Source organism: Ictidomys tridecemlineatus, chromosome 11, assembly GCF_052094955.1.
Source record: "Ictidomys tridecemlineatus isolate mIctTri1 chromosome 11, mIctTri1.hap1, whole genome shotgun sequence".
Classification (NCBI taxonomy): domain Eukaryota; kingdom Metazoa; phylum Chordata; class Mammalia; order Rodentia; family Sciuridae; genus Ictidomys; species Ictidomys tridecemlineatus.
Window position 1 is genome coordinate 94,836,655 of NC_135487.1, and position 27,429 is coordinate 94,864,083.

Consider the following 27,429-nt stretch of genomic DNA (forward strand, 5'->3'; position numbering starts at 1 on the left):
GTAAAATGGCTGAGTAAGTATTAGACTATAAATAAAGACAGAGGTTGAGCCCTCTTTTTACCAAGCCCAGAGGTGAATAATCACATTGAATTGCGAATCCAAAGGTGCAGCTTCAACTCTTCCAGGGCTTCTCTGGCTATTTTACTTACCACAGGAGAAGTAGATTGAAGCCAGTTGAATTAGGAATTTAGATGTTAACTGAAAATTTATGGGTTTAAATCCCATTAGTGTAGATGAAAAGAGCTTAGCTTAATTAATTGATTTGCATTCAGTTGATGTAGGGTAGAGTCTTGCATTTAACTCACGAATTAAGTGTTGGACACTTACTTAGGGCTTCGAAGGCCCTTGGTCTGGGTTAACCTAAATTCCTAGCTCAGAGATGATAGGAGAGGTGTGAGTGGTAGGAAGAGGGTAGAGATAATAATAAGATTTGGTAGAAGGGGAGTTAGTTTTGTATTTTTAAATTGTCACTTTATTTTAGTGTTGTTAAATGATGGAAATAGGGTTAGAGATGTAGAATAAATAAGTCGTGTAAAAATATAAATTTAGTAGGGCTAGTATTGCTATTAATATAGAGAAGATAATATTGTTGTTTGAAATTAGTTCCTTAATAATAATTCATTTGGGGGCAATATGGTTAGAGGAAGTAATCCTCCTAGTGATATTAATATGATTAGAATTGATGGGGTTAGTAGCAGGAATTTATTTCATAAATTTGATAAGGAGAGGGTAGAAGTTTTTTGTTGTATTGGAGAAGTATAAATATATTAATGGTAAGTGTAATATAAATGATTAAGTTAAATATTGTGAAAGTTGGATTATATGTAATAACTGCTATTATTCATCCTATATGCATGATTGATGAATATGCTAAGATTTTTCTTAGTTAAGTTTGGTTGAGTCCTTCTCAGCCTTCTAACATAATAGACAGGATTACAATAAGTAATATAAGGGTGGAGTTTATAGAAGATGCAATTTGATATGCATGAAGATTGGGGCAATTTTTTCTCATGTTAGTAGGATTAGTACTGATTTAAGTGCAATTTTTTTTTTGCACACACATTGAAATTTATTTTTTTGAGTAATATTTTATTTTATTTTTTTAAAATTTTTATTGTTGGTTGTTCAAAACATTACATAGTTTTTGACAAATCACATTTCACAATTTGATTCAAGTGGGTTATGAACTCCCATTTTTACCCTGTATACAGATTGCAGCATCACATCAGTTACACATTCACTGTTTTACATATTGCTATACTAGTGTCTGTTGTATTCTGCTGCCTTTCCTATCCTCTACTATCAACCATCCTCTCCCCTCCCATCGTCTCTCTCTACCCCATCTACTGTAATTAATTTCCCCCCCTTGTTTTCTTGCCCCCTTTCTTCTCACTTCCCCTTGTATGTAATTTTGTATAACCATGAGGGTCTCCTTTTATTTCCATGCAATTTCCCTTCTCTTTCCTTTTCCCTCCCACCTCTCACCCCTGTTTAATGTTAATCTTCTTCTCATGCTCTTTTTCCCAACTCTGTTCTTAGTTACTCTTTTTATATATATATAAAAAAAATTGGCATTTGTTTTTTAGGGATTGGCTAGCTTCACTTAGCATAATCTGTTCTAATGCCATCCATTTCCCTGCAAATTCTATGATTCTGATATTTTTTAAGCAGAGTAAGAATCCATTGTATATAACTGCCACATTTTTTTATCCATTCATCTATTAAAGCGCATCTAGGTTGGTTCCACAGTCTTGCTATTGTGAATTGTGCTGCTATGAACATCGATGTAGCAGTGTCCCTGTAGCATGCTCTTTTTAGGTCTTTAGGGAATAGACTACGAAGGGGAATAGCTGGGTCAAATGGTGGTTCCATTCCCAGCTTTCCAAAAAATCTCCATACTGCTTTCCAAATTGGCCACACCAATTTGCATTCCCACCAGCAATGTACAAGTGTACCCTTTTCCCCACATTCTCGCCAGCACTTGTTGTTTGACTTCATAATGGCTGCCAATCTTACTGGAGTGAGATGGTATCTTAGGGTGGTTTTGATTTGCATTTCTCTGACTGCTAGAGATGGTGAGCATTTTTTCATGTACTTATTGATTGATTGTTATGTCCTACTCTGAAAAATGTCTGTTCAGGTCCTTGGCCCATTTGTTGATTGGGTTATTCGTTTTCTTATTGTTTAATTTTTTGAGTTCTTTGTATACTCTCATATTAGGGCTCTATCTGAAGTGTGAAAAGTAAGATTTGTTCCCAGAATGTAGCCTCCCTATTTACCTCTCTTATTGTTTCTTTTGCTGAGAAAAAACTTTTTAGTTTGAGTAAGTCCCATTTGTTGATTCTAGTTATTAACTCTTGTGCTATGGGTGTCCTATAGAGTAATTTGGAGCGCAACCCCAAGGTATGTAGATCGTAGCCAACTTTTTCTTGTATCAGACGCTGTGTCTCTGATTTGATATCAAGCTCCTTGATCCATTTTGAGTTAATTTTTGTGCATGGCAAGAGAAAGGGATTCAGTTTCATTTTCTTGCTTATGGATTTCCAGTTTTCCCCGCACCATTTGTTGAAGATGCTATCCTTCTTCCATTTCATGCTTTTAGCCCCTTTATCAAATATAAGATAATTTTAGTTTTGTGGATTGATTTCTATGTCCCCTATTCTGTACCATTGGTCCACCTGCCTGTTTTGGTACCCGTAAGTACCATGCTGTTTTTGTTACTATTGTTTTGTAGTATAGTTTGAGGTCTGGTATCACTATACCGCCTTATTCACACTTTCTGCTTAGTGTTGTTTTTGTTATTCTGGGTCTTTTATTTTTCCATATGAATTTCATAATTGCTCTATCTCTTTCTACAACAAATGCTGATGGGATTTTGATTGGCATTGCATTACTCCTATAGAGAAGTTTTGGTAATATCGCCATTTTGATGATGTTAGTTCTGCCTATACATGAACAGGGTATATTTTTCCACCTTGTAAGATCTTCTTCTATTTCTCTCTTTAGAGTTCTGTAGTTTTCATTGTATAAGTCTTTCACCTCTTTTGTTAGGTTGATTCCCAAGTATTTTTTTTTTTTTTGGAGGATATTTTGAATGGAGTGGTTGTCCTCATTTCCATTTCAGAAGATTTGTCACTGATATACAGGAATGTCTTTGATTTATGCATGTTGATTTTATATCCTGCCACTTTGCCGAATTCATTTATTACCTCTAATAGTTTCTTTGTAGACCCTTTTGGGTCTGCTAGGTATAGAATCATGTCATCTGCAAATAGTGATAATTTGAGTTCTTCTTTTCCTATTTTTATGCCTTTAATTTTTTTCTTCTGTCTAATTGCTCTGGCCAGTGTTTTGAAACTATGTTGAACAAAAGTGGTAAGAGAGGGCATCCCTGTCTTGTTCCAGATTTTAGACGGAATGTCTTAAATTTTTCTTCATTCAGAATGATGCTAGCCTGAAGCTTAGCATAGATTTCTTTTACAATATTGAGGTATGTTCCTGTTATTTCTAGGATTTCTAGAGTTTTGAACATAAAGGGATGCTGTACTTTGTCAAATGCTTTTTCCGCATCTATCGAGATGATCATATGGTTCTTATTTTTAAGTCTATTGATGTGGTGAATAACATTTATTGATTTCCGTATATTGATCCAGCCTTGCATCCCAGGGATGAGTCCTACTTGATCATGGTGCACAATTTTTTTGATATGTTTTTGTATCCGATTCGCCAGAATTTTATTGAAAATTTTTGCATCTAGGTTCATTAGAGATATTGGTCTGTAATTTTCTTTCTTTGAAGTGTCTTTGTCTGGTTTAAGAATCAGGGTGATGTTGGCCTCGTAAAATGAATTTGGAAGTTCTCCCTCTTTTTCTATTTCCTGAAATAGCTTGAAAAGTATTTTCATTAGTTCTTTTTTAAAGGTTTTGTAAAACTCTGCTGTATAGTTATCCGGTCCTGGGCTTTTCTTAGTTGGTAGTCTTTTGAAGGTTTCTTCTATTTCCTCCATTGATATTGGTCTGTTTAGGTTGTCTATATCCTCGTGATTCAATCTGGGAAGATCATTTGACTTAAGAAATTTATGGATGCCTTCATTATCTTCTATTTTCTTGGAGTATAAAGATTCAAAATAATTTCTGATTATCTTCTGTATTTCTGAAATGTCTGTTTTGATATTGCCTTTTGCATCGTGTATGCTAGTAATTTGAGTTTGCTCTCTTCTTCTCTTTGTTAGCATGGCTAAGGGTCTGTTAATCTTATTTATTTTTTTAAAGAACCAACTTTTAGTTTTATGAATTTTTTTCAATTGTTTCTTTTGTTTAGATTTCATTAATTTCAGCTGTGATTTTAATTATTTCTTGGCTTCTACTTCTTTTGCTGTTGTTTTGCTCTTCTTTTTCTAGGATTTTGAGATGAAGTATGAGATCATTTATTTGTTGTTTTTTTCTTTTTTTAAGGAATGAACTCCAAGCAATGAATTTTCCTCTTAGAACTGCTTTCAATGTGTCCCATAGATTCCGATATGTTTTGTCTGTGTATTCATTTGTCTCTAAGAATTTTTTAATTACCTCCTTGATGTCTTCTAGAACCCATTGATAATTCAGTAACCTATTGTTTATTCTCCAAGTGATGCATGACTTTTTCTTCCTTCTTTTATCGTTGATTTTCAGTTTCATTCCATTATGATCAGATAAGATGCATGGTATTATCTCTAATCTTTCATATTTTTTAAGAGTTGTCCTGTGACATAATATATGATCTATTTTTGAGAAGGATCCATGTGCTGCTAAGAAAAAAGTGTAAATGCTTGATGTTGAGTGGTTTAATCTATATATGTTAATTAAGTCTAGGTTATTAATTGTGTTATTGAGTTCTATAGTTTCTTTATTCAACTTTTGTTTGGAAGATCTGTCCAGTGATGAAAGAGGCGTGTTGAAGTTCCCTATGATAATTGTATGGTGGTCTGTTAGACTCTTGAAATTGAGAAGAGTTTGTTTGATGAACAGAGCTGCACCATGGTTTGGGGCATATATATTTATGATTGTTATGTCTTGTTTGTGTATTATTCCCTTGAGCAATATGTAGTGTCCCTCTTTATCCCTTGTTATTAACTTTGGCTTGAAATCTATTTTATTTGATATGAGTATGGACACTCCTGCTTGTTTTCGAAGTCCATATGAGTGATATGATTTTTATCAACCTTTCAACTTCAGTCTATATATGTCTTTTCCTATCAAATGCATCTCCTGTAGGCAGCATATTGTTGGGTCATGGTTTGTGATCCATTCTACTAGCCTGTGTCTCTTAATTGATGAGTTTAAGCCATTAACATTTAGGGTTATTATTGAGATATAGGTTGTTCTTCCAGCCATATTTGTTTATTTATGTTACTAAACATGGTTTGTTTCCCTCTTTGATTATTTTCCCCTCTTTACTGTCCTACCTTCCACTGTTGGTTTTCATTGTTATTTTCCATTTACTCTTCCTGTAGTGTTTTGCCAAAAATTTTTTGGAGAGATGGTTTTCTAGCTGCAAATTCTTTTAACTTTTGTTTATCGTGGAAGTTTTTAATTTCATCTTCCATCTTGAATCTTAATTTTGGGGGATACACAATTCTTGGTTGGAACCCATTTTCTTTCAGTGTTTGAAATATGTTATTCCAGGATCTTCTAGCTTTCAGAGTCTGTGTTGAGAGATCAGCTGTTATCCTGATTGGTTTACTCCTCAATGTAATCTGCTTCCTTTCTCTTTTAGCTTTTAAAATTCTCTCCTTATTCTGTATGTTGAGTATCTTCATTTTAATGTGTCTAGGTGTGGATCTCTTAAGATTTTGCACATTTGGCATCCTGTAGTCTTCTAGGATTTGGGATTCCTTCTCATTCTTCAAGTCTGGGAAGTTTTCTCATATTATTTCATTAAATAGATTGATCATTTCTTTGGTTTGGACCTCTATACCTTCCTGTATCTCAATGACTCTTAAGTTTGGTCTCTTTATGTTATCCCATATTTCTTGGATTTTCTGCTCATGGTTTCTTAACAGTCTTGCTGAGCTGTCTATGTTCTTTTCCAGTTGAAATACTTCGTCTTCATTGTCTGATGTTCTATCTTCTAAGTGTTCTACTCTGCTGGTAGTATTCTCAATTGAGTTTTTAAGTTGATTTAATGTTTCCTGCATTTCTAGGATTTCTGTTTGTTTGTTTTTTATAACCTCTATTTCCTGTATAGTTTATCTTTTTCTTCCTGGATTTGTTTATGTAATTCATTGTTGAAGTGATCTTTCATTGTCTGATTTTGCTGTCTAATGTCTTCCTTGAGACTCCAGATTATCTGAAGCATGCATATCCTGAATTCTTTATCTAACATTCCATCTGCTTCAGATGTTACCTCTTCTAATGTTGAGTTGACCTGCATTGCTTGTGGTTCTTTCTTTTCTTGTCTCTTCATACTGTTCACATTTCTTTCTGCTTGGTGAAACTGTTGTGTTAATGAATTTTTTCCCTATATATTTGTATTGCTCTTGTATAGTTGCAAAGCCTCCTGTGCAGGCGCGGGTGGTGGCTCTGCGGCTCTGCAGCTCTGCTCCTCCCCCAATTTGGGCAATGTGCCTACCACACCTGCGGGCCACTGAGTCAGTTCTGCCATTTGGTTGCAGGTTCGCCTACCTTGCAGGTGCGGGCTTCGGCTCTGCCACTCTGTGGGCCACTGGGCCTGTTCTTTTGATGGTTGCAGTTTTGCCTACTTCACAGGCATGGGAAGTGGCTCTGCCCCTCTGAAGGCCGCTGGGCCTGTTGTGCTGGTGGATCACAGGTCCACCTACCTTGCAGGTGCCGGGGACGGCTCTGCCCCTCCGCGGGTCGCTGGACCTCTTCTGTCTGTCGGTTGGAGGTCTGGCCTGTTACGCAGGTGGGTCGCAGGTCCGCCTACCTTGCAGGTGCATGGGGCGGCTCTGCCCTTCCGCAGGTTGCTGGGCCTATTCTCTAAGTGCAATTCCTTGAGTGACCTATGGTACTCAAAAATAAAATGGGGCAAGTCTTATTTTTATTGAGAGTGCTATTGTGAATATACATTATGAGATTTGATTGCATTAATTGGATAGGGTCCTTTGGCCTAAGTTTGTAAAATTAATAATTGTGACTATTACTAAGATTATTGATGCAATGACTTAAATTAGAAAATATTTGCAAGCAGCTTATTTTGATTGTGGATACCTTTTATCTATTAGAATGAGAATAATTTTCAGCATAATTATTTCTAAGCCTACTCAAATAAATAGTCAGTGGAAGCTGAATAGTGTAATTATTTTTCCAGAACATAAGGTGAGGTAGATTGTGAAAGAGGTTAGGGGATTAATTAATACAGGAAAAATATAAACAAACAGTTTTAGGGTATGGGCCCGATAGCTTATTTAGCTGACCTTACTTTTTAGGACACAGTGTAAAGTTAGCATGAAGAATTTTGAATTCTTAGGATTAGGTTCAAGTCCTGTGGTTCTTAAAATAAGAGGATTTAAACCTCTATTATTTACTCACTCAAAGTAACTCTTTTATCAGACATATTTCTTAGATTGGGGGTGAACCACATGCAGTGATAAAGGGAAGGGAGCTATGTCATATGCATAGGACCAGAGTGAGGAGTTTGAAGCTTTTTCATAAAAGATGCATAAGTTGATCATAACAAAATTGTGGATAAGATGCTCAAATTCATAGAAGTTATAATGAGGGATTTTAGGGTGAAACTGAGTGTAAAACTTTCAGGAAGGGAAATATTGAGTAATGTCCCTATAAAGAAGGTTGCTGTTAGGGCATTTATTATAATAATATTTGTGTATTCAGCTATAAAAAATAAGGTGAAAGGGCATTGAACCTCTGGTATAAAGTTTTAAGTTTTACGCAATGATGGGGCTCTGTCATCTTAACAAGCTCTGTTCTAGGGCAGGGTATTTATAATAGTTTACTAGATTTAGATTATTGCATCTATTTATCTCAGGCATAAGTGTTTAATTGGCCTCATTTCTCTTGTCCTTTCATACTGGGAGAAATTCAGTAATAGATAGAAACAGACCTGGATTTCTCGGGTCTGAACTCAGATCACAGAGGATTTTAATCACTGAACAAAGGAACCATTAATAGCAGTTACACTATTTGGATGTCCTGACCCAATATTGAGGTTGTAAACCCTAAGCTGTCGATATGAACTCTTGAGTAGGATTGCGCTGTTATCTCTAGGGTAACTTGTTCCATTGATCAATAGTATGGGTCAACTGATGAGTCGTTATTTTGACATGTTATGTCTAGATTATTACCATTCGGAGGGTTATTTGTACTCCGAGGTCACCCTAACCCAAATTTTTAGTCTGTTAACAATAATTTTGACCCTGTAGGTGAAGTTAAGGCTGTTAGACCATTAAATTTAAGCTTCATAGGGTCTTCTCATCTTATTAGAATATTCCCGCCTCTTTATTGGAAGGTCAATTTTACTAATTATAAGTAAGGGAAAGTTAAATCTGCGTCAAGCCATTCATACTAGACCCTATTTAAGAACAAGTGATTATGCAACTTTGTATGGGTTAAAAATGTGTCACTTGGCAGGCATTGTCTCTAATACTGATTTTGCTAGAGGTGATGTTTTTGGTAAAGAGGTGGGGTTAATGTTTGCTTAGTTCCTTTTACTTTTTTTAATCTTTTCCTTAAGTGCATACCAGTGTTGGTTTAACAATGTTATTAATATTGGTTTTATGATTTATTTAATATTATGAATTTGTTAATTACATCAGTGAATTATTTGGTCCGATATAAATTTATGCAAAAAGAACTATCTTTTTGTTACTCATTTTAACATAATTTCTTCTCTAAGAAAAAATAGATTAGTCCAGTGTTGGTTTAGGAGGTTACTGAGAGTTAGGTATTAAGTTTTGATGAATAGGTTAAGTTTTAATGCTTTTTTAATTGAAGACTGCTTTTAGGCCAACTATGGAAATTAGCAGATTTACTCTCTAATTAAGGTTTTTCCTTGATTCTAAAGAGCTGTCCCTCTTTAGATTAACACTTAAAATTACATTTGACTTGCTTGTGCTTCAGGTAAATTTAAAGTAGATCTAAAATTCTAATCTGGACAACCAACTATCACCAGGCTGCCTAGGCTTTTCACCTCTAATTATAACTCATTCCCCTGTTTTGCAACATAGATCAGCTCTTATTAGCTGCTCATAAGTAGCTCATCTGATTTTGGAGTGTTTGGCTTAAACTTTTTTTGTCAAGGTTTTTCTGGTTACATCATTATGCAAAAGGTAAAAGTTTTAGTCTTTGGTTTTTTAGACTATAAAATTTTTTTCATCTTTCCCTTATGATGCTTTCTCTATAGCTCCTGGTAATATTTTCTATCTCTTCTACTTTTATTTAAGATAAATGTTTTATTTATTAAAATGAATCATATTTTAGTGGGTAGGGGTTGTGGGCTAGCATTAGTTCAAAATGTTAATAGTGGGTGAAATCTCCCAGGTGTAGGCTGGGTGCTTTAGTGAATAAGCTACATTTTTTTTCATTCCAAACACACTTTTCAGTATATCTACCTTGTTATGACTTATCCCTTCTCATGCAGTATAATCAAGTGGATTATGTATCAGGTTTTATGTAATTATATTTAAAGAGGGTGACGGGTGGTGTGTGCATACTTTATTGCCCAATTCAGCTAAGCTCTCTATTCTTAACTTATTACTAAATCCGATTTGAGCTTTTAAGTTTCATAAAAGCTGTCGTGAAGATTTGTTCTAAGAAGTAGAAAATGTAGTCTATTACTTTCTACCTTATAGGCTACACCTTGACCTAACATATTAATGTAAAATTCTCTTGCTTACTATAAGAACTTGTTAGGGTTTGCTGAAGATGTCAGTATATAGGCTGATAAATGCTAAAGGTGGTGAGGTATATCAGGGTTTATCGATTATAGAACAGGCTCCTCTAGAGGGTTGTAAAGCATTCCCAAGTCCTTTGAGTTTTAGGCCATTGATAGTAGTACTCTGGTGAACATTATTGTTTGTTGAATGTTTAAGTCTAGGGCTAAGCATAGTGCAGTATCTAATCTCAGTTAGGATCTTAGCTCTCGTGAATTATGAGAAAGCACGTTTGGTGATAACCTTGAACTCTATGCTATAGTCCATTCATTTGGTAACCAAATCACCATTTCGTCCTTTATTTTTTGCAAAAAAATAATATGCTCATTCCCTCACCAAGTAAGATAACCTAGAATCCCACCCAGTCACTGCATTAAATTCAAAATACAGGATTCCCAGGTAATGCACAGGATTCTCTTTCTGGTCACGATATCTCTCCATATTATCCTGTGGCCAATAATTCTCAAACAGAGGTGGTTTTTGTGGAATATCTGGAAACATTTTGACTGACACAATTGGGGGAGTGAGGTGGATACTTTTGTAAACTAGTGTGCAGAGGCCAGGAACGCTCCTGAACATTATAAAATACACAAGACAGTCCCACAAAGAGAATTTTCCATTCCAACATATCAGTACTGCTGAGGGTGAGATACTCTACTGCAACCCATGAACTAATATCTTTTTCAACCTGCACCCAGTATTTAACAATGCAGCAAATTTAGTGCAGTCAACATGTCTAGGTAGGAAAGCAGGGAAAAGATGACACTGGCCTATGCAAAGATGAGATTATGCTAGGAGGCATTGTGATGGACATGAATGAGAAGTTTCTCCACTAGATCCTGGTACCACTCATAGTGGAAAACCCCCTTTTCCATGGTCCCCTATGTCACTGGCTATGCATTCTGTAAGTTCTTCCTCTAATCCTGCATTTTAAATGGGTTTTGAGAAGCATGACTTCTGTAGAGAGATTACAGCTTTTTAAAAACATCTTAAGTGATTTTATTAGCAGTACAATTTCTCAAACACTGAAAAGACTTCTGATCCATTTGCTTCCCTGTCAGTCCCATAAGCCAGTAAACATGAAAGTTTCCTAGAGATAATTCTTGATACCATTACTTTGCTTCTTCATTCCTATGCCTCTTTTCCTCTCAATTTGAGGGAGCTACTAGGAGACCTCCAATTTGAGGCCACGCCCTAAATCTAATTTTTATTTCATGACTAAAATTTTATCGACCTTTGTTGCTCAAACGCCTTTTCAGATTTATTTCCTATTCTTTGACGTATAGAACAGTCAGCTTTTTTCAACCCTTCAAGGCTCAAAAGTTCTGAACTCTCTATATTTCTTTTACATCATGTTTGGAAACCTTTTAATTATTCTAAGAGCTCATCTTATTTTTCCAATATCTTGTTAAATACAGCCAGTGAATATAGCCTACCAGCATTTCATTTTCCAATCTTTTCTAGAGCTATGGGATTTAGAGGCATCTTATTGTCCTTTTAATTTACTGCAGGTAATTCTTACCAAATGTCTTGTACTATGGTTTCAACATGCAAAATTTGTACTGTAACTGAATCCATATAGGACAGTAAGCTAAAGAACCTTTAGGAGGTGTTTAGAGCTCTCCCCACAATGAATGGATTACCTCGTTTATGTGATTGATAGATTAACACATTAATAGGATAATGGATTGAGAGTGGGTTTGCTACAAAAGGCAGTTCTCATGGTCCCTCTCTCCTGCCTTTTGATGCCTTGCACCACTTTGGGAATCTGCCAGGAAGAAGGCCATCATCAGATGCAGCCCTTTGACCTTGAAGCAGAAATATAGGCCAAAATATACCACTCTTCATTGTAACCTATCCAAATTGTGGTTTTATGTTTTTAATAGGAGATAAGATACCAAGACATTTTGCCATGGATTTCCATTTTCCAGTCTCTGGTAAGTTTTCTTGCTCTCTACTGCCTGATGAGTTTGAGATTTTTAAAATAGCATCCTGCTTCTGTAACAATTTTTGTATGAAGACAATGCTAGTTGTTGTGGCAAATATACCTCAAAGGGTCACATTGAATTTTTGTTTCCTGCTCACTTAACAGTTCACTGTAAGCATTTCCTGACTGAGGGCAGTTATGTGAGGGCTGTAACTTATTGATTCATAATCACCTAGAGATCCAGGCTAGTAGAGGCTCTGTCATCCAATATGTGATATCAAGTGTTTCCCTTGATAGCAAAAGTCTGACCAGAAGATGCCAGAAATGAAGAGGATCATGTAAGGGCAGTCTCTATAGACCCAGCCTCAATTGGTATCATCATTTCTGTTCACAGTGCACATTCATTTAAATGAGATTTAAATAAAAGAGGAGTGTGCATCTTCTAGGAAGTGTTCTTGAAAGGAGGGAGCATACTTTCCTTCCTACCATCTTCTTGTTGACTGAAACTGAGAAATGGTGGCTGGCGAAAAAGCAGCTATCATCAACCATCTGGTCAGCACCACACATTAAAGATAATGGCATAACAGTACATGAGTTCCTGAAGGTCAAGGAGCTCCCATGGCAGAGCTCCAGGCTGTTTACCCCCTGTCTTTAAGGAAACAATGAGCTCCTGTCATATTTAAGCCAATGCAGTTTTAAGTTTTATTTTTAGTTGAATCTATCTTAACTTACTAGGTATTCTCTAATTCTTTGGTATGGCTATTTTCTCTTCTTCCTACCTCCACTCCTTTGTATTGATGACTTCTGTTATTTCCTTCTCATAGCCCAGAGTACTCTCAGAACTCTCAAATCTTTAGCAGAGAGTAGTTTTAGCACTTATTTTACATCTCTATTATTTCACCTGAGAGAGAAAAACTTAAGATTGGTTCCTAAATTCAGATTATTTAAAGAATTTTTTGACAACCACTAATGTCATGTCCCAGACTGGATACAAAACATACAAAGATAATTAGCAAAACCACCCCTGCCTTTGAAGAACTTGCATTATGGTACATTACTGGTACCATTTCAAACTTCCACTCCACCCTCCCGTTTGAAGAATTTGAAAAAATAAAAATGTCATTTTTCAGAATTCCTTCCCACTTGAGATCTAGGTACAAATAAGGTCTGCCAAAGAGATAAAATTAGAAAAAAATGTACAAGTAAAGAAAGGTTATATTCCTGCATTTGCAGGTCACTTGTGAGGAGTGATCATGTGTATGTGACATTCACACTCCCCTTGTGGTCTTCATGGTGTGAGAATCAGTGCTGACAGCAGCAATAGCAGTGACTAATCCTAGGTCCATTCTAGTCAGAATAGCCAGGCTTATTAGTAACAAATGATGAGGGGAGAGGGGGTTGTGGCTCAGTGGTAGAGCACTCCTTTAGCACTTGCAAGGCCCTGGGTTCAATTCTAGCACAACATAAAAATAAATAAATAAATTAATTAATTAAATAAAATAAAAGTATTGTGTTTAATTACAATTAAAAATTCAAAATAAATTTTAAAAAAATGATTCCCCAAATCTCAGTGGCCTAATGCATTAAAAGTTTCTTTCTAACACCAAAATGTTTACTGCAGATGTGGACAGTTGCTCCCCATGTTCTTAGAATCTAGGATGCTTTAACTTTGTACCTACTATGTTACCCCAGGGTCCTTTGCATGACTTTAGTGGCAGGGAAGAGACAGTCTAAAGAATGCTAACAAGTTTGTGATGGTGTCATTCTGGAAGCGACACATTACTTCCTCTCAGATATAATTGGCTATAATTAGTCACATGGTCCTATCTACATGTGGACCTACAAATGTAAGCTTCCATACTTGGAAGTAAAGGAGTCACACAAAATGAAATAAGAATGTGAAGAGAGAGCCTACAGAATGGGGGGGGGAATCTTTATTACCTGCACCTCAGAGAGAGCAGTAGTCTTCAGGATATGTAAAGAAATCAAAAAACTTAACACCAGCTGGGTTTGGTGCTGCATGCCTATAATCCCAGCAGCTTAGGAGGCTGAGACAGGAGAATTGTGAGTTCAAAGCCAGCCTCAGCAACTATGAGGCACTTAGCAACTCAGTGAGACCCTTTCTCTCACTAAAAAACAAAATAGGTGTGTAGATGTGGCTCAGTGGTCAAGTTCCCTGAGTTCAATCACAGTATCAAAAAAAAAAAAAGAACTTAACACCAAAAACAAAATAAATAACCCAATAAATAAATGGGCAAAAAAATTGAATGTACACATCACAGAAGAAATACAAATGGCTAATAAATATATGAAAAAATGTTCAACATCTCTATAAATTAGAGAAATGCAAATTAAATCTACATTGAGATTTCATCTCACTCCAGTCAGAATGACAATTATCAAGAATATAAATAACAGTAAATGTGGTGAAAATGTGGGGGAAAAGGTACACTCATACATTGCTGATGGGACTGCAAATTGGTGCAAGTACTAAGGAAAGCAATAAGGGATTCCTCAGAAAACTTGGAATGAAACCTCCGTTTTATCCAATTATCCCACTCCTGGGCACATTACCATGAGATTTAAAATCAGCATACTATAGTGAAAACAGCCACATCAATGTTTATAGCATCTCAATTCACAAGAACTAAACTATGGAACCAAACAACATGCCTTTCAAAAGATGAATGGATAAAGAAAATGTGGTTTACATAATAATGGACTATTAGTCAGCCATAAAGAAGAATGAAATTATGACATTTGCCAGTAAATGCATGGAACTGTAGACAATCATGCTAAGGGAAACAAGTCAATCGCAAAAAATTAAAGGCCAAGTGTTTTGATATGCAGATGCTAACACACAATAAGGAGGGGTGTAAAGGAAAAAAAGAAAATTTCATTGTATTAGACAAAGGGGAATGAAGGGAAGGGAGGGACAATGAGAATAGGAAAGACAGTAGAATGGATCGGATATCATTTTCCTATGTTCATATATGAATATACAACCAGTGTAGCATCACATAATTTACAACCACAAAAATGGGAAGTTATACTCCATGCATGCACAATACATCAAAATACACTCTACTGTCATGTATAACTAAAAACAATAAATAAAAAAGAATTTAAAAAGAAGTGAAATATGACCAGACTAGTAATGTTCATCTTAACTGAATTAACTTTGGACTCACTGGTCTGGGGATTTCTACTCCTCCATCCCTTCCAAGGACCTCAGAAACACTAAAATGCTGGATGAAATTCCTTTGTGTTTTGAAATATCTAGAGTGGTTTTGGATTTCTACAGTAAATGCTGGATGAATCGGGTGTGTGTTGGTAGATTTATATCATTTTACTACTACCTGTCCTTATCATCTCTGCCTCCTAAGCCTGTCCTATATAAACTGCATATTCCAGGCTCCTTTACCTTCTGGCTTTGGTTAGGGCAGATCACGGGAGACTCCAGCAGGAGATGAGAAAACAGGAGTTGAGACAGATCAGATATTTATCTCTGCCTCCTTTCAACTCCCCACAAAACTGTGAGTTCTTGATTCTGCCCCCAACTCTGTAAGATCCTTTCATTAAACTTCCCCCCCCCATCTAAACACTTTGAGTATGATATCTGTTTTGACCCTGACTCATAGTAGGTGTTTAATAAGCAAAGTTTTTCGACTATAAGTCTAAAAAAGAGTAACAGACCATCTCCCATCTTCCAATTTTACTACAGCTAGAGGTCTTTCTAAGATGCACTTCTTCTGACTTAAAACATCAGTGGCTCTCATCTCTACCCATCACCACAGCCCCACTGTAAACTGCAGCCAGACAGGAGTAATTTCAGTTTCCTCTGAAATGTGTTCTCTTCCTCTGAGCCTCTGCACATGCAGAGTAGGCTGGAAGCTGCTCCCCACCCCGATTCTCATCAAAAAGTCACTTACCCTCAGAAGCTTTTCTGAGATGGTAAATACTCTCCCTTTGCAGTCTTTATGTACCATTATACAGAGAGAGAATTCACTGTTACTTTGTACTAGGACTGCCTACTTACCTGTGTCCTCCAAGACTGTAAGATCTAGAACAAGAAATGAGTCCTAGGACAGGAAATGAATCTTTCCCTCTCTCTGTCTGTCTCTTTCTCTCTTTCTGTGTCTCATTGATCTGTTGCTTTTATGTTTTTATCCATTCATTTGTAAGCCCCTGTGTGTATTATTCATTTGTATCTAGATCCCAGCATAATAGCCTGGCACACAGTAGGTCTTAGTAACTACAAATGTTGAATGGTTAAAACTCTCTCTTGGGCTTCTAAATCATATCTCTTTTTTGATTTTCCTCTTTCTCTGGCTCTTTGTTCTTAAAAGCCTTCACAATCAACTCCTCCTCTGTCTACCCATTAATTATTCTTCTGAGTAACTCATTTATATCTGCCTTTTGGACTTCAGCCATCAGTAAATACCACAATCCCCCAAAGCATATTTTCAATCTTAACCTTTCACATAAGCTAAAGCTGGCCCTCTCTCCCTGCAAGCAGTTCAGAAAAAGTCTCATTATTTCTCCATTCCAAACCTGTCCTCCTTCTGCTTCCAGTACTCAGTCCACCCAGTTGTCCAAGTGACAAACTTCAAAGTTCCCTAACCCTTCCCACTTTCCCCCTCTGTTCTGCTGGGCAACAAGTTTTACCCATTATCACATTTTACACTCTGTTTCTGGGTCTTTATTTTTCCTATTTCTTTTACCAAGAACACTTTCCCCCCACTTTATCTCAAATATTTTGCATTATTTGAAATTCAGAAAACTGGTCAATTTCAATTCATTACTTCTTCCTCCAACTTCTACCTAAATGAAATCTATGTTTGTCTTCTTGTTTGGGCACTTGTGGGATTTGTTTGTTTGTTTGTTTGTTTTTGCAGTTCAGGGGTTTGAACCCAGGACCTTGCACACATGCTAGTTAAGCACTCTTCTTTTGAGCTATAGATTCCCCAAACTTGTTAATATTTTGAGGCAGGATTTTGGTTTCTCAGGCTGGGCTGCCACTAGTGATCCTCCTGCCTCAGCCTCAGAGATGCTGGGCTTGATGGATAGCTGAGCCCAGTAGACTCCTATGCACCTGGCTTGATGCCATGTCTTTTAATGTTGGATCTAAACAGGTCTGCATCAGTAGAGGGTAAAATTCTTAGTTTTTTTTTTAATCATTTGGTCTAGCCTGTGATTGACATTTTATGCAATTAAAATATCTCATATAAATAAATGAATAAATGAATTAACTGGGAAAGAGAATATTTTCAATTACACCCCTCCAGAGGTTACTGCAAGAAAGTACTTGAGATTAAAGAATTAAAATCTTAGTTGAAAAACCTGAACTTTATGTAACCAAGTGAACACAAACTTTAACAAGATATTGCATGTGCTTATACAGGACAGGTAATTGCTATGCAAGTAGCAAGATTTTTTTTTTTTAAGCTTACCCTGCAGAATTTGATTTTAAGCATTTTCAGTTCCGAATATGGGCAAATTTTAAAATGGAAGGTTTGATTTTAACTCCTTCTATGCTCTTTTTTTACCCTGGGTGACAGGCATTAGATAAAAGAAAAAAAAAATTCCTGTATCAGTACAGGGCTGGGCACTTGAAAGGTCCTCAACACATTTTAATCCCTTTCCTTTTTCCTCTTCTTTATTTAGTATTTGAAGGTTCGCGAATATTGAGTATTTAAAAGAAGTTTTAGTTTTGGATTTCAATGTGACTAAAACAACGTCATATTCTGACAGTCCCTATTAACTCTGAAACCAAGGGAAAGAAATCGCTTGAAGGGGATGGGGAGAAAAGAGGCGGTGCAAAAACAGAAAGCAAAGGCGCCCAGGAAGGTGTAGAAGGAAGCTTTTTTGGCTGCATTTGTCTTTTTTAAGCCCAGAGAGGCATGACGCGCTAACTGCAGTCGTGGTTTAGTTTTTCCACAAGCCGCCTGCCAGCCATGAATCTCCCCGCCCTCCCCGTGCCTCCTGCTTCCGCCCAGCAGTGCGCTGCACATCGCGGCCGCTGGGGGCGTCCTGGCCCCAGTTGCTGAGGCTGAGACAGCCACCATACTCTGAGCTTTTCCACTCATAGCTCTCAGAAGGGTGGCGACAGCAGCGAGGTGTGCAACTAAGGACGCCCTTCCCTGGGCCAGCTGCAGCACAACCGCTCCTGGAGGTCAGCGGAGGTTGGTGCTGCAGGTGAGCTCCCGGCCTGGGCTTCCATGAGAGAGGGCAGCAGCATTCCCGCCAAGGCCAGCCTGTGCCCCCCCCCCCGCCAGGCCCCTGTGCACAGCTCACTGCCATAGCCCTGGATCTGGGCAGTTGTGGGGCTTAGCGGAGCTAAGGGGATTGCGCCCACCTGTGAAGCCCAGTCGCTGGCACCTGGCTCTCACAGTGTTAAAGAAGTTTAAGTTTAAGGTGGACTTCGAGCTCGTGGAGCTCTCTTCTGTACCCTATGTCAATGGGGTCCTCTTCTGCAAGATGGGGCTGCTGGACAGCAGCAGCTTCACACCAGAGTCCTCCAGGTAAGGCGCCCCCGGGACTCCTGCTCCTCCTGAGGTGCCACACCCCCTGCGCAGCCTTGGCTGGTTCATGGACAGCATCCCTTCCCTTGGCCACTTCATTCCAGCCCAGCAGCCAGCCTCCTGAGCTGCTGTCCTCCAGGGACCGGTCTGAAACCAGTCAGAAATGTATGGATCAGCACAAAGTGCTTCACAAATGGGTTTATCTAGGCTGGCCTTGACTTCTGCCATGGTTCCTGGTGACAGCTCTTCCCTCCCAATTCTCTAGGAATGGGAGAGATGGCCAAAGGGAGAGAGAGGATGCTTCTTGTTTTTCTTAAGAAGCATCAAGTGCTTCTTACAAAGTGGAATTGGAGCTGTTGTTAAAAAAAAAAATGACCAGAGCTGCTGGAGTTCTAAAAATCTGCTCTGAACAGCCTGTGCTTGGTGTCACTCTTCTTTCTGGTGGGCTAGGAGTGATTTTTCACGCCAAGATTGAGGCTGAGGTAGGCCAGGTCAGCTTTAATCTAAGGCAAGTTTTTCTAGCAGACGAGGCAACAGTCCATGTGACTAAAGATTGCACCTCCAGCTCCAAGCTAATGCTCATCAAATTACCTGTCTTGAAGTGACCACTGTGAGTCTCAATGTGGGGGACTTAGAACCAGGAGGGAAGCCCAAACTCTGTGCTCATTTTGAAATGAGTGTCTCCCTGTGTGCCCTGTGCACTCTCAAGTAGAGACATTAGTAGGTCCCAGAATGCAGCCAGGTGTGGCAATGTGGTTATTCACAGATTGACAGATTTGCCCTAGGGTGTTTTTTTCTTTTCAAGAAAATAGAAAACAACAACAACAAAAAAGTTTATAACTGAATTCCAGGTGCTAGAAGGAAGTTCTACTTCAAAGAATAGCCTAACAGTTACAAGAAACAGCCCCCTGGGAGACATCTTGCCTGGGAGACATCCTGCAACCATCTATCTCCCTGAGACATCCTTTGGCCATCTGTCTTCCTGAAACATCCTGCAGTTATCTCACCTTGTGAAGACATTCAGCAACTGCGGATAAGAGAGCTTCCCCATCCCCAGCATATAGATACCCCTGTGTGAACAATAAAGGTTTACAGCTTGATCAGAACTCCTGTCTTGCTGTCATCCTTCATGTCTCTTGTCCCTTTATTCCTCCCCCTCTAGGTTCCATGCCCACGTTAATGTGTCCTGCAGGTCGGGACAACTGAATTACTGAGTTCTTGAGGTCAAGGAGAAGGGTTAATAATCTTTGTTTAACCCACATTTACTGGTCAAAAACTTTTTTTTTACACTAAAACTATTGTAATTTCTTTTTTATCTGTCATCTCATTAAAATTGTAAAGGAAATAATGTCAATGGATTGTGGAATTGGAGCCAGAAAATTGTCCATTGTGAAAATATTAAAGTCTATGGGAGCCAAATAATGCCTGGTTGGATTAACCAAAGGATGTGTAAAGCACTATTGATTCTCAAAATTAATAAATAATCCAATGAGGATAATTTTAAAAATTAAATGTTGGTAACAAATCTGAGGATATTCAGCTAATTAATTATAGTACATGATTTTTAGACCACCTGTAAGAGAATACTGAAATACTATAATATTTCAAATTATATATATATATATATATATATATATATATATATATATATATGTGTGTGTGTGTGTGTGTGTGTGTGTGTGTGTGTGTGTGTGTGTGTGTAATACCAGCTCCCAAGGTAGGGAAAAGCCTATATCAATTCTGAATATACTGTATGTTAAAGTGACAGTCTTGTTTTGCTGCTAGGTTTTACCCACTGCCTGGAGCAGTTAGGTAAATACTCCTGGCCCAATGGTGACACCTCGTGTTCAGGATACTTGTTGGCTACCTTCTTAAGTCAGTTACTTAGTCATTGCAGGCAAACATATCCATTAGGCTTTTTGAATATAATTTTTTGGGGGGGTACCAGGGCTTGAACTCAGGAGTACTGGACCACTGAGCCACATCCCCAGCCCTATTTTGTATTTTATATTTATAGAAAGGGTCTGGCTGAATTTCTTAGCACCTCACCATTGCTGAGGCTGGCTTTTAACTAAGGATCCTCCTGAAATATACTATCGTATTTAATTCTCACAGCAAGCCTAGGGATCCACATTTTGTGAATAAATGATTCAAAGTCCCCACAGATGATATGTGTAATGCCAAGATTCTGATACAGGGGTAACGTCAAACAGGGTGATGCAAGAAAGGGGTAAAGTGTGTTCTGTGCTGAAGAGTTTCTAAATAGGCAGCTTCCTAATGGTTTTAAGGTGCAGTGGTATCATTAGATTTGTCCTCTCCAAGACTTGGAAATGAAAAACTATCCTGTGATAAGCTTCACCCTTTTTCTTTCAACTAACATCTGGCTTTAATCAAGGTAAACACAGGTAAGCATATTGCTTCATTTTGTTCTTTTTTTTACATTTTAGGCTGAATAGAGAATAAGAAAAGTTTGATTCTTGATTTATTCCCCCCTTTTTCCTCAATTTTTTAAAAAAGTTTTAATTTTTTTTTCAGAATATTATGTAATTGGAACTGAACAGTTTGGAGCCCTTTCAGACTGGCGTCTTTTGCTTAGTCATGTGCATTTAAGCTTCCTCTATGTCTTTACATGGCTTCCTAACATTTTTAGTGCTTAATAATATTCTGTTATCTAGAATTCAATTCATTTGTTTTCATCAGAACATCTTGATTGCTTCCAAGTTTGGGTAGTTATGAATAAAAAAGCTATAAACATGCATAGTTAGGGTTTTATATGGATATGTTTTCAATTCACTGGATTAAATACCAGAGAACATGACTTCTGGACAACATGGTAAAAATGTTGATAAAGGTGAATTGTTCACTGGAGGCCAATAATTAATATTCTGGTTTGTAAACATGTAACTTAAGGTCAAAAAAGTTAAATGACTTACTCAAATATTACACTAGTAATAAGTGATAGAGCAGGTCTAAACTTTGGCTTTTCTCCCTACTGGTCCAAGACTTTTTACTGTCTTATGTGGCTTCCTCATTACATGGCAGAGAAAAAGTTTAGATTTTTTACCCAGAGGTGTAAGTCTAAAATTATCACAAAGCTCAAAAAAGACTGCAGTAATGTCATCCCTAGAACTGGGTGGGGAAAAGGTACAAGCTAGAAAAGTATAATATTTTAAGACTTTCAATAGTGATGAGGATATTAAAGTTTCAAATAAACCCAAGAGTTATATTTATATTTGAAACTTGTTAAGTCGATAGTGAAAGAACAACTTATCCAAGGGATGAAAATACTTACAAATCCCATATCCCATAGGGTTTAATATCCAGAGTTGGACTGGGTTTGTGGCTCAGTGGTCGAGCACTTGCCTAGCATGTGTGAGGCTCTGGGTTTTATTTTCAGCACCAAATAGAAAACTAAATGAAATAAAGTAATTATGTCCAAATATAACTAAAAATATTTTTTAAAATATACCCAAAGTAATGGGCTGGGGTTGTAGCTCAGCGGTAGAGCACTTGCCTAGCATTTGTGAGGCCCTGCGTCACATAAAAATAAATAAGTAAAATTAAGGTATGTGTTGAACTACAACTAAAATATATATATATATATATATATATATATATATTTAAATCCAAAGTAAATAAGTACTCCTTTAACAAAACAACAATAAAATTTGATTAAAAAATGGGCAAAGGATTTTTCCAAAGAAGTTGCCCAAATGACCAATAAGCACAAGATGTACAGTATCACTTATAATTGGGGAAATAAAAATCAAAACTGAAATTAGGAACCACCTCACACCCATTAGGATTGGCTACTCTTCAATAATAATAATATTAACGAGTATTGACAAGGGAATGGAAAAATAGGAACCTTCTTGTGTTTTTGGTTGGGTAATGTAAAATAGTGCAGCCACTATGAAAAACAGTATGGCAGTTGATGAAGAAACTTAATAAGCAATTCCTTTGGGTATAAGTACCCAAAATAATTTATAACAAAAACCGAACAGGTATTTGGACACCCAGGCTCATAGCATTATTTGCATTAGCCAAAGGTGTAAGCATTTTAAGTGTCCATCAAAGGTAGAATGGATACACAAAATTTGGCATACACACATAGAGTAGAATAGTATTCATCCTAAAAAAGCAAGGGAATTCTGATACATCATTAATGACATTTAAGGATATGATGCTATGTGAACTAATTACAAATACTGTGTAATTCTACTTAACATTAGTTAATCTGACCCAGAGTAGTAAGATTCATAGAGAAAGAAAGTTAGATTGGTGATTGCCAGGGAATGAATAGTGAAAAAGGGAGGGGCTTAATGGAAATGGAGTTTTGGTTTTGTAAGATAAAGAGTTCTGAAAATTGGGCACACAACCGCATGACTGTAATTAAGCCACTGATCTGAACTGTACACTTAAAAATGGTTGTGATGGAGAGTGTTATGTGTATTCTACCACTAATTTAAGAAATGAGTAAATATTTTGACCAAGCCCCATATTTTTATAAGGCTAAGCTAATTATGTATGTGTTATTAAATTCAAGAAAACTACATAAGTGTTAAAAAGAATTTTCTTTAATACTCAATTTTTGATGAGTCCAGTCAGTCACTCTACTAACTAATTTGATTTAGTAGACATATAGCTTAGAATTATACAGTGATTAATTTTTATTTGACACTTTTGGAAAGTTCCTCCATCATAGTATAACTGTTTAACTCTGAGGCATTACCAAGTTGTTTTTCAAGATGCTGCACTAAGAAATGGTTTCTTGACAGAATGAATCAGTGAAAGCAAATGTGCTTCAGGTTGACTGGGTTCTGGGGGCTCAGGGTTCTACAAAATTTATATTTCAATCCAATATCATGGTAAAACATGTGAAGTTCAATGCCAGGACTCTTATGGTACAATAGGGGAACATGGAAGGTGCCAAAAGGACCCTCAGCAGAATCCTCACCATGGATGGGCACTGAGGACATAAAGCTATAGTGGTGCTGTGATGTGCCTGGCCTCCTGTGAAGACACAGAAACTGTGAAACTGCTGGTTTATTGGCAAAGTGAAAATGGCTCCAAAATTTAATTTCGTTTTTATCACTCGCCAGTATGGTGACTGGAACCCAGGAGCATTCTACCTCTAAGCTGTATACCCAGCCCTTTTTACAAACTTTATTTTGAGACAGGGTCTTGCTAAGCTGTCCAGGTTGCCCTCAAATTTGAAATCCTCATGCCTCAGCTTCCTGAGTAGTTGGGATTATAGGAAGGTCAAGGTCAATTTCTGGTTTTTTATGTTTTTTTAATTTTTATTTTTATTTTATGTTATTTATTTATTTATTTATTTAGTACTCAGGATTGAACTCAGGTGCGCTCAACCACCAAGTCTCATCACCAGCCTTTTTTTTTTTTGTATTTTATTTAGAGACAGGGTCTCACTGAGTTGCTTAGCCCCTTGCTTTTACTGAGGCTGTATTTAAATTTGAAATCCTCCTGCCTCAGCCTCCCAGGCTGGTGGGATTACAGGCATGCTCCACAGCACCAGGTAGAAGGTCAATTTCTTCATGTGAAATAATCAGGCAGATCTGTGGCAGGGCTGCTTAAGCCTGTGGATAGAGATCCATATATTTATTTTTTGTCTCCACCTTTTTTTGTATCCCTATTTTATGTTACCTGTCCTTACAATACACTCAATCATGTACATGCAGCAAGGCCTGCAAATATAGACACCACCCATTAGTCAGTGGTGGACTGCTCTTACTAAGTGAAAAAGAAACAATCCAAAAGTTTTCTAGGATAAGAGTGGAGGTTGCCAGAGACTGGGAGTTACCTTTATTAAGCGTGAAAAGTTGCAATTTCCCAAGATGGAAATGTTCTGAAGATGGATGGTGGTGATGGTTGTATAAATGTGAATGTACTCAATGCCATGAAACTGTAGAGTTCTAGTTAAATACTAAATATTGTTAGTATTTTACTAATATATATATATATATAATAAGTCTGATTCAGAAAGTCAAGGTTGAATGTTTTATCTCATAGAAGGAAGCTTGACCAAAAAAAGGGGAAAAAGTGAGGGAGGAATCCTGTGAAAATAGAAGGGAGATCAGTTGAGCAAAGGATGAGGAGGGAGAAGGAATGGGAAAGGAGAGGAACAATGGAATGAAATTGACCATATTATGCTTTGTACATGTGAAGGCACCACAGTGAATTTGACCTTTATGTTTACATATAAAGAACTAAATTTTAAAATTATAAATAAATAGAAGGAAGACCATTAGAGTAGAAGGGAAATAGGAGGAGGGAGAAGGAGAGGAAAAGAGGAAGTACTGGGGACTGAAGTGGAGAAAATTTTATTCCATGATATATAATTATGTCAAAATGAGCCCCACTATTATGTGTAACTATAATATACTAATAAAACATTCAGAAGTAAAAACATATGTTGTGTTGATGAAAATTTACTACTGATATACCACTCTTTAAAATGCCTTTTTTTAATTGATTTTTTGTATGACCAAGGAATGCATTACAATTCGTATTACACTTACAGAGCACAGTATTCATATCTCTTGTTGTATATAAAATATATTTACACCAATTTGTGTTTTCATACAAGTACTGTGGTAATGATATGCAAATATAAATCAAATGTTATTCAAGTCAAAATGTCTGACTTTCTGTCATCTCATTTTTCCCTTTTCTGGTTGAATCCTATCACTCCTATTTCAAAAATTAGCTCACATTCCACTTTTTCTAAGTAGTGTTATCTAATTTCTCAGCCAGAATTAACAGTTCCATTTTTTTGTTTGAACTTACACTTAACCAGTAAGGGAAAAGAGCATATGACTCAGTAAGTCCTAAGGGTATATATGCTAGAGAAATGAAAATGAAATGTTCACATAGAAACTTGCACATGAATTTCATATGACATTATTCATAAGAGCCACAAATATGTAAATGACCCCAGGATCTCTCAACCGAATAAAATGTGGTGTATCCATAAAAGGGAATATTATTTTGCAATAAAAAATGAAGTACTGATACATGCTTCACTGTAGGTGAAACCCGAAAACATAATGTTAAGAAGCCAATCACAAAAGACCACATACTGTATGATTCCATTTCTATGAAATATCTGGAGAGTCTGGGGTTGCGGCAAAGGAGGGGAGAAAACTGAAGAATAAGATGGAGGAGAGCAGCAGGTGGCCATGCCATGATCCTGACCCCAGAAGACTAAGAGCAAGCAAGCAGGACCACCTGTACTAGGAGTGCTACAGGGACATGTCAGGGAGGAGAGGATCTCCAACTGCATCCTCACCAATGCCTACCACCTTGGCATCCTGCAAAACTGGGCAGCTCTGCGAGGCAAGGCCTTGTTGGAGGTGGGTGCAGGCACCGGCATTTTGAGCATATTCTGTGCCCAGGCTGGTAGCGCCATTTGGCAAGAGGCCCCAGAGGTAGGGAGGCTCAAAGGGCTGTAGGACCAAGTGCATGACCTGCAGGGTCAGGTGGAGATGGTGGAGTTGCCAGAGCAGGTGGATGCCATCTTGAGCGAGTGAATGGGCTATGGACTTCTGCATGAGTCCATGCTGAGCTCTGTGCTTCACCTACAGACCTAGTGGCTGAGGGAGGGCAGTATTCTCCTATTGGCTTCCACTGAGCTCTTTGTAGCCCCCATCAGCGACCAGATGCTGGAGTGGCGCCTAGGCTTTTGGAGCCAGGTGAAGCAGCACTAAGGCATGGACATGAGTTGTCTAGAGAGTTTCACCACAAGCTGCCTCATGAGCCACTCAGAGATCTTGGTGCAGGGTCTGTCCAGCCAGGATGTGTTGGCCTGGCTGCACCACTTTTCTCAGCTCCAGCTGGACTGCGCTGTCCTGGAGCTGGAGCTGGAGGCAAGGTGAGTGGGCGATTTCATTACAGCTGTTATGACTGGGTGCCCATGCATGGTTTGGCCTTTTGGTTGCAGGTGATCTTCCCTGGGGTAGATTCGGAGAAACCCCTGGTGCTGTCCATCTCCCCTTTTCACCAGACCACACTCTGGAAGCAGGCACTCCTCTACCTAAAGAAGACAGTACAAGTGGAGCAAGGCAGGGATATTTCAGCATAGATCACGCTGCTGCCCTCCCAGGACAACCCTCTTCACCTGTGCTTTTTGCTGCTCTACGAAATGGGGGACAAGGAGGAAAAGACCAAAGACTTTGACATGGGGGGACTGAGTGTTGCCTTTTCTCCCAGCCACCTCCCAAGGCAGCCTGGCCTGTTTGGGAGAGGCATAGGGAGGTCGGAGAAGAAAGGGAGATCCCATGTGTAAGTAGGGGACTATTTCTCTTTTCTCTCATGGTTTTTGGGGAGAGAGAGTGACTTCAGACTTCATTAGAGGAGATTCTTCTGGCAATTTATAAAGTGATCTCCTCAACTATGGATACAGCATGCTTATTGATAGGCTTTTAAGCCTTAAAAGCATGTAGTAACAAACACTTGTATTTCCATTTCTTTTCTTTCATGGAGGAAAAAAAAGAGAGATAAAATGTCAGTTGATGGTAGGTCCCATGCACAAACTAAACACTTCACACCTTATCTAAGTCTGCAGCTGGAAAAAAGGTATAAGAGTTTAGTTTCACTCCAAAAGTTTCAACTATGACTTAACCTCTCCAGATCCTTAATTTCTGTGTCTGAATTTCCTCCATTACTAGATGCCTATAGGCTATGGTACTTGTTCCTTCTTGTTTTCTAAATAAAACTCATTACTGGTAATTAAGGGGTGGAGATGAGGAAGTAGTTTATATAGCCCAATTTCTACTACATTTATTGGGTGCTAAAGTTTATGAACACATGGAAATGGACTTTATATAATTATATAGCATACCTAAGAATTTCAATATACCTCATTTAGGAGGAAAAAGTCTGAAAAACTACGAAGTAGTATGGATTTTAAAAATTCTTATTACTATTGAAACTGAAACAAGAAAATGTATTATTGTATTCCATAATATTAAAGTAATTATAAAACAAGCTGATAGAGAAGGTTTCTGGACCTAAACCCAGGCCTTATTCATTACCATGGGTACATTATTTAAGCTCACTAAAATAAAGAAAAT

At 37.7% G+C, this 27,429-nt stretch overlaps 1 pseudogene; it reads left to right on the forward strand.

The window, feature by feature from the left end:
- The first annotated feature begins 5 nt into the window (after nucleotides 1-5).
- Nucleotides 6-26,642, forward strand: LOC101957799 (protein arginine N-methyltransferase 6-like; annotated as a pseudogene).
- Nucleotides 26,643-27,429: the final 787 nt, after the last annotated feature.